The sequence below is a fragment of the Coregonus clupeaformis genome, chromosome 13 (assembly GCF_020615455.1).
Source record: "Coregonus clupeaformis isolate EN_2021a chromosome 13, ASM2061545v1, whole genome shotgun sequence".
NCBI lineage: Eukaryota > Metazoa > Chordata > Actinopteri > Salmoniformes > Salmonidae > Coregonus > Coregonus clupeaformis.
The window spans coordinates 30,912,592-30,921,719 of NC_059204.1; positions in this window are offsets into that span (position 1 = coordinate 30,912,592).

Below are 9,128 nucleotides of genomic sequence, written 5' to 3' on the forward strand. Positions count from 1 at the left end.
TAAATCCCATAGAGGAATTCTTCTCAGCCTGGCGCTGGTAAGTGTATGATCGCCAACCCTATGCCCGCATGCCGCATCTCCAGGCAATGGAGGACGCATATGGGGACATAGAGGTTGCTTCTGTCCAAGGTTGGATACGCCATGCTAGGAGATACTTCCCTCGATGTTTGGCAAGAGAAAACGTATCTTGTGATGTGGATGAAGTATTGTGGCCAGACCCAGCCCGTAGAAGAGATGAAGCGTAGCTTAGCACTGGTGACTGCCCTACCAATTCCTGGACTGCCCCACCGGGACCCCACACACACAATTGTGTTCTTTACTGTATTCTAAAGAATATACTTTTGGTTTACATATGTTTACGGTTTTGTTGTATGCTACTGTATACAACAGTAATGTTTGGCCTAATAAATATTTTCTGTTTCTACATTGCATTGGTGTTTACAGTGTACTTGTTACCCCTCTCAGCAGATTACGTTCACTGTAGAACATTGTATTGAAATGTAGATATAAGCCTATGAAAGACCAAAGAGCTTTAGATTTAGAACAACAGTGTTTACATGGTATATCCAACAATTTACTATTATGAAAGAAGTGTTTGCCATTTGATGCAAATGCTTCATTCTGACATGTGTTTATGCCATTTTGAATGCAGTGTTACATTTTGAAGGAGATGTGAGGCATTTTGCATTTTGTGTGTGGAGTTTTGGGAATTGTGTGTAGAGTTTTGAAAAAAGGAGACATAGTTTTGAAAACGTGTGTAAGCAGTTGGAAAAAACTGTATTTTCTCGCACCATTTCAATGATGGCAAGCTCTTGTTGTTGAGTGAAGAGCCGTTCCCTTCCACCTTGAGGAGGTCGTCCAACCATTCTGTAGAAAATGCCACCACAAGATGTCATTGGTTAGGTTATTTTTCACATACTGTACTTTCAAACTGTACACAGTACTGCAACATCACAATGGTATTCCTTTACATATACAGTACTTCACAGCACTACCCATTTTTGTATAGTATAGTTAGTACAGTAATACTGTAATATGATACAGAATCATGTGACACATACAGTAGGTCCAGTCTGGAGTAGAAACTTGAAGATATACCTGTTCTCCAGTCGGAATGTCCTTATTTTCGATGCTACTGTGTAGCGACTGAGGTTAGGTGGACTCTTTGCCCAGCCTCCCTCATGGACAGGCCATGATCTATCACATGGTCCACCAGAGTAGCCCTGATGTCATCTGATATACGTCTCCGCACTGATCCTCGTCCTCTTCCACGTCCTCTTCCACATCCGACTCCTCTCTCTCTTTGTCCTCCTCTTACTCTGACTCTCATTGCCTCCATGCTTGCAAAGTTCTAAAAATGGCTTACCTGAGGCCTATTTGTAGTGCTAAGGCTCAGACTGATTGGTGTTCTGTTTTCTGTGCAAGTGCTTTCAGGTGTGTATGTAAGTGCATACAATTGCCAGATGAGTTTTGCATTTTGAACAGAGTGTTTTCCCAATGATAACCGGTGATTTCGTTTTTGAACAAAGTGTCTAACGTAAGAAAACGTGTGTAGTGTTTCGCAATAAGGGTGTTACAGAATTGCAAACAAAGTGCAAAGTTGACATTGTGTTTAAGCCATGGTTACACTGTGTTTAAGGTATGCTACAAGAAGTTTAGGTATTGAGGCTTTGGTCTAAGCATTCGGTTTTAGTGTGTAAGCAATGGGCAAAAACTGTAAGAAAAATAAGAGTTAAGAAAATATTTACTAAATAAACTAAAGTAAAAAATTTAAAAAGAGCAACAATAAAATAACAATAACGAGGCTATATACAGGGGGTACCGGTACCGAGTTAATGTGTGGGGGTACAGGTTAATCGAGGTAATTGAGGTAATAGGTACATGTAGGTAGGGGTAAAGTGACTATGCATAGATAATAAACAGCGAGTAGCAGCAGTGTAGAAAAAGGGGGGGGGGTCATTTCAAATAGTCTGGGTAGCCATTTGATTAGCTGTTCAGCAGTCTTATGGTTTGGGGGTAGAAGCTTTTAAGAAGCCTTTTGGACCTAGACTTGGCGCTTCGGTACCGCTTGCCATGCGGTAGCAGAGAGAACAGTCTATGACTAGGGTGGCTGGAGTCTTTGGCAATTTTTAGGGCCTTCCTCTGACACCGCCTGGTATAGAGGTCCTGGATGGCAGGAAGCTTGGCCCCAGTGATGTACTGAGCCGTACACAATACCCTCTGTAGCGCCTTGCGGACGGAGGCCGAGCAGTTGCCATACCAGGCGGCGATGCAACCAGTCAGGATGTTCTCGATGGTGCAGCTGTCGAACGTTTTGAGGATCTGAGGACTCATGCCAAATCTGTCTCCTGAGGGGGAAAGGCGTTGTCGTGCCCTCTTCACGACTGTCTTGGATGTGCTGTTTCTGTGTGTTAATGTGTAGTTGTATGTGTGTTAATGTGTGTTTCTGTGTGTTAATATGTAGTTGTATGTGTGTTAATGTGTGTTTCTCTGTGTTAATGTGTAGTTGTATGTGTGTTAATGTGTGTTTCTGTGTGTTAACGTGTAGTTGTATGTGTGTTAATGTGTGTTTCTGTGTGTTAATGTGTAGTTGTATGTGTGTTAATGTGTGTTTCTGTGTGTTAACGTGTAGTTGTATGTGTGTTAATGTGTGTTTCTGTGTGTTAATGTGTAGTTGTATGTGTGTTAATGTGTGTTTCTGTGTGTTGACGTGTAGTTGTATGTGTGTTAATGTGTATTTCTGTGTGTTAATGTGTAGTTGTATGTGTTTTTTTGTTGTTGTTCTTTTTACTTTTGTTTCCAAACCTTTCCCTTGGGAAAAAAAAACATCAGTGGGGAAAAAATTGTTTTGGGGAGAGAGTTGAGGTATTGACTAGACTGGTGGGGGTTGGGCGTGCAGGTGGCTCGGGCTGGCTGGGTGGCCTGACTGAAATTTGTATATAGAGTATTTCTTAATAAAGACAATCAAAAGTCTTTGTACTTTATTTTTTTAAGAGTTGTTAGATTTGTTAGGCTATTGGTTAAAGGTGCAACACAATATTGATTATTGAATTACCTTTGATCTAGTTCAGTCTCATCAATCACTTAAACATATTTAACAATGGTCTCTTACCTAGCTTGACGACTGGGGACATTTTTGCTTACTTTTTGTTGTTCTAAATAGAGATGGCAGCGGAATCAGGGGCTCTGACCTATGCAGAGAAGAGGATCAGCATCCACACAAATCTGAGTGCCGAACTGCTAAAACAGAGGGCGACTTACAATGAGGTGAGATCCCAGCTACGCAAGCTAAATCTGAGATGCGGCTTCATCCATCCGGTAAAACTAATCTTGACCTTCCAGAACACAACACACATTCTCCACTGCCAAGGAAGCTCAATACTTTTTCGAGAATCACATCAAACCTAACACACAAGGGGACGGGTTGACAGATGTAACCCCATTATGACTGGCTCAATATTCAGGTATGGTATCCATGCACAATCACGCAGCCTAGCCTATGGCTATGAAGGTGCCCTCAGCCTAAGACAATGATGAGGACACCCCCTCAAGTGGGTACAAGGAACAGTATTACTATTATTGCTGAGTATTGGACTTGGTTATTATTATATTGCCTATGGTCCAGGATGTTAACACAGTGATAACATCACGCCAATTAATGGACAATATATTGAGGTCTAACTGTAAGTCGCTCTGGATAAGAGCGTCTGCTAAATGACTAAAATGTAATGTAAATGTGTCACACGGACTGGGGCTGCTTCCCTGTGGGGCTACAGCGCATTGAATCCCTACATGGGCTAAATATGTCTGTATACACTGAGTGTACAAAATACTCTTTCCATGGCATAGACTGACCAGGTGAATCCAGGTGAAAGCTATGATCCCTTATTGATGTAATCTGTTAAATCAACTTGAATCAGTGTAGATGACGGGGAGGAGACAGGTTAAATAAGGATTGTTAAGCCTTGAGACAGTTGAGACATGGATTGTGTATGTGTGCCATTCAGAGGGTGAATGGGCAAGTCAAAATATTGAAGTGCCTTTCCATTACACATCCATGGGATTATCAACACTAAAGATAACAATTATATCATTAATATAACATTCCTTTCTGAACAACAATGGCAACACTAGCTATTGTCTCTTAGAATTTGAAAGGCCTACATTTTCCTATCAAATGTACCAGCTGTCTTGATATCCAAGCAAGAAACCATATTGATATAGCAAAACTCCATGAAACACACCTGTTCCATAAGGACGCACATAGAATGCAGAACCATTTGTACAAATTGGCTGCTTTTTCATCAGCCCCAAACAAAACTAAAGGTGTAATCATAATGATATATCAGAAACTCAAAATCACCATCTTGGGTAAAGGAGAAGACCAAGAAGGCAAAATCACTTCCTTAAATGTATCCATAATGGAAATAAAATTACATGTATTAATGTGTACGCTCCAAATTCATATGATCCTAAGTTTTGTAGATTCTCCAAACAGCATATTGTTAGAATTAGCTGAATTCCATCTGGTTATTGTGACACACATGAATGCCATTTTGGACATGAGGGACAAATCTAATAAGACCAACTACAATCCACATGCAACCAAGCATCTCCAACATATACTCTGTGATTACAATGTCATTGGTGCCTGGCGAGCATATAATCCTAAAGCAAACAAGTGCACTTTCTACACAAACAGGCATAAAACGTTCTCCCGAATCAATTTTATATTATTATCTACTACACCTCTATTTTCTAAAAATAAGAAAATAGAAATTCGACATATGAGCTTGTCCGATCACCACACCTACTACTGCCATTTCAAATGTCAGAATCTCCTAAAAGAGTCACAAGATGGCGTTTCAACGTTTCATTACAACAAAATCTTACATTCTGTAATCAATTTGAAATTGAACTAAATTAATTCATAATGATCAATAAAAATTGCATTTGCATCTGGGTTGAATAAATCACAATTAAAGATATCAGAATTGGATATGTTGTTAACTGTATTAGAGCATTTTCAACAAACGCTTTTTTCAGACCGGGTAGCTATTACTCTTTCCAAAATCAAGACAGAACCTTATTGATAAGACAGAGAGCAGAATTTCCCAACCATCGAGTTAGACTCAACCATTACTTCCATGGTAATCGTCCCAGTCATTTACTGGCCAACAAGCTACGCAATATTGATCAATTAGCTGATATTGCAACTATTGTATCTGAAACAGGGGAATTACTATCAGAACCCAAATTAATCAATCAAAGATTCTCCCGCTTCTATAAAGAACCGTACACCTCTGATTGTAAATCCACACCAAGCCAGACTAAGTCCTTTCTAAAATAATTAGTAACTCCTCTTCTCTCAACAGAGGAAGCCATCTCGTTGGGAGCCCAAATCTCTCTCAGTAGCTAGGTTTCCATCCAATTGGCGACAGAGTTTGAGGTGAATATTCTCAAATCTGCATATTTTCCCACCAGAAATGTGTTTCCATTCAATTGACGTGTTGACGGATAAAAGGCTGTGTGTGATGAGTAGTGCACATAAAAATACGTTTTGCGGTTCAATTCCCATGTACCGAATAAAACATACAAGTTAAATGGGTTTCCATCGCATTTTCAACTCTACTGATGTTTTTTTTCACAAAAACTTTTGCATTATATAGCAAGCGTGCCCACTCTGGTATTGGCATGTGTGCTCTAGCCAACAGCTCGCAGATAAAGTGCGGGTATAGTCTACATGATGAGATTATTATGGACAAAAGAGCAGTCAAACGGCAGCAAAGCATCAATGATCTAGTCACCAGAATAAAACCCTCAATATTTATTTCAAAGGAGCATCAAGCTCATCACCTTGCACTTTCACCACCCTGTGAACTTCATCATAACTATATAATCCGTAGCCTAATAAACTGCATGCTTTAAAGACAAATTATAGTGGGAGGACCACACAACATGTCATCGCGTGACTCCAAGTTTACTTCAATATGATGGTTATTATATCAATATTGGTGCATAAAAGTGTTCACACCGACATTTCTCCCATTATTCATTTTACCGACACAAAAATGTCCCACCTTGTCTAACGTATTTCATTTTGTCGACATTTGGAAAGTCATTACATTTTTCATCCGACATGCACTCACATAAAAAGGTTGGATGGAGACCTGGTTAATTAACTCAAAAGAGCATTGGATAGCATGAATAAAGGCAAATCACCTGGTGGTATTCCGCCTGAGGTCTATTAAATGTTTTTGAATCAATTAGGTCCACTATTGCTCGAAATGATTAGCACAGCCATTCATAAAGGTTCATTTGGGAGAGATGTGAATACATCACCCAGTGTTCTCACTATCACCCCCTATCTTTAATAAACACAGATATTAAACGGTTTTCCAAAATGTTACCGTCCTGTCTCGAGAACGATACTTACCCAAATTGGTCCACACAGACCAAAGGGGTTTGTTAAAAAACATTTATCCTTGGATAATGTTGGTCGACTATTACATATCTTAAACACTTCATCAGAAACAACAGGCTCCTGTATGCCGAAAAAAGCTTTTGATATACTAGAATTGTCATATCTCTGGTCTGTCTTGGAACATAAGGGAATTGGCTCCAATTTCATTAATATCATTCAAATACTATACGCCAATCCCTCAGCCATAGTTATAACAGGCAATCCTTTCAGAATGACTAGAAGCAGCAGACAAGGCGATCCGATTTCTCCTTTGCTATTTTTATTATCCATGGAACCCATAGTGCAGTTTCAAAATGTATATTGGCAAGGTAAGCGATCCCGGATAAAATTAACAAACTTACAAAGAGGAAAAGACGTAGGAGGACTATCCGTACCAAACTTTAAATTGTATTTCCAGGCACTAGCATTTCTCCCCATCCTAAATTGGTTTGGACATGATTCTTCCGCCCCCTGGGTGAGTATAGAGAAAATATGGTGTCTCCTATTGCCTTGAAAGAGGTGGTCTTCACTGATATATCCTTTAAACAATGTAAACTATTTGTTGGTTCTATTATTGTTCACACAATCTTTATTTGGCCTTTTGCATCCCCCCAATGGTCCAAATGTGGAATCCGTACCCTTGCCGATATCATGGATGGTAATGGTTTGAAAGCATTCCAAGATTTGAAAGACACATAAATAACATATCTGGGCTCCCGAAAAGACTAATCTCTATAATATATATATATTTTTTGGAAAGCTCATATTCCGAACTAGCCATTAAAAAAGTATGGTCCACAGATCTAAATTAATCTGAAAAAAACTTTAATTGGAACCGAATATTACCATGGCATACCGTAACCCCAACCATCAATTTATACATTGTAAATTTGTTCACAGACTGTATTTAACACCAAGGAAACGTTTTACGATGAAATTGGCCCCAACTCTCAACTATTCACTGTGTCCCCTAAATCAGGTAGGCACATTCCTTCATATGATGTGGGAGTGCCCTGCAGTTAAATGCTTCTGGGTCAAAGTTACAAAATTAATTGAACTACATGAATGTACTGTAAATATTCAATGCTTTGCATCTACTATGTTACTCAATGATGATAACTCCTTCAATCTCTCAATAAATCAGAGACGATTACTGCTGGCAGGCAGCACTGCTGCAAAAAAAAGAGGCTTATTCCACATTTTGTTGTCTTACAGCCTGAATGGATTTTTTTTTGTTACACATCTACACACAATACCCCATAATGACAAAGTAAAACATGTTTTTAGAATTTTTTCAAATGTATTGAAAATGAAATAAAGACATTTCTGATTTACATAAGTATTCACACCCGTGAGTCAATACTTTGTAGAAGCACCTTTGGCAGTGATTACAGCTGTGAGTCTTTCTGGATAAATTTCTAAGTGCTTTCCACTCCTGGATTATTTTCAAAATTCTTCAAGTTCTGTGTTTTAGGTTATTGTCCTTCTGAAAGGTGAATTCATCTCCCAGTGTCTGGTGGAAAGTAGACAGAACAAGGTTTTCCTCTATGATTTTGCCTGTGCTTAGCTCCATTCTGAAAATGTTTTATCCTGAAAAAACTCCCCAGTCCTTAACGATTACAAGCATACCCATAACATGATGCCGCCACCACTATGCTTGAAAACATGGAGAGTGCTACTCAGTGATGTGTTGTATTGGATTTGCTCCAAACATAACACTTTGTATTCTGGACAAAAAGTTAATTGCTTTGACAAATTTTTTTTGGTTTTACTTTAGTGCCTTGTTGCAAACAGGATTCATGTTTTGGAATATTTGTATTCTGTACAGGCTTCCTTCTTTTCACTCTGTCAATTAGGTTAGTATTGTGGAGTGACTACAATGTTGTTGATCCATCCTCAGTTTTCTCCTATCACAGCCATTCAACTCTGTAACTGTTTTATAGTCACCATTGGCCTCATGGTGAAATCCCTGAGGGGTTTCCTTCCTCTCCAGCAACTGAGTTAGGAAGGACGCCTGCATCTTTGTAGTGACAGGGTGTATTGATATACCATCCAATGTGTAATGAATATTTCACCAAGCTCAAAGAGAACCTTACGTCCTTAGGACCATACGTCAGGACTACCGGGCATGATGACACCTTGCTGTCCCCAGTCCGCCTGGCCTTGCTGCTATTCCAGTTTCAACTGTTCTGCCTGCGGCTACGAAACCCCTACCTGTCCCAGACCTGCTGTTTTCAACTCTTTAATGATCGGCTATGAAAAGCCAACTGAGAGACCTGAGCCCTAGGACCATACGTCGGGACTACCGTCCGTGGTGACTCCTTGCTGTCCCCAGTCCGCCTGGCCTTGCTGCTATTCCAGTTTCAACTGTTCTGCCTGCGGTTATGGAACCCCTACCTGTCCCAGACCTGCTGTTTTCAACTCTTAATGATCGGCTATGAAAAGCCAACTGAGATTTATTCCTGATTATTATTTGACCATGCTTGTCACTTATGAACATTTTTGAACATCTTGGCATGGTTCTGTTATAATCTCCACCCGGCACAGCCAGAAGAGGACTGGCCACCCCTCATAGCCTGGTTCCTCTCTAGGTTTCTTCCCTAGGCTTTCGCCTTTCTAGGGAGTTTTTCCTAGCCACCGTGCTTCTACACCTGCATTACTAGCT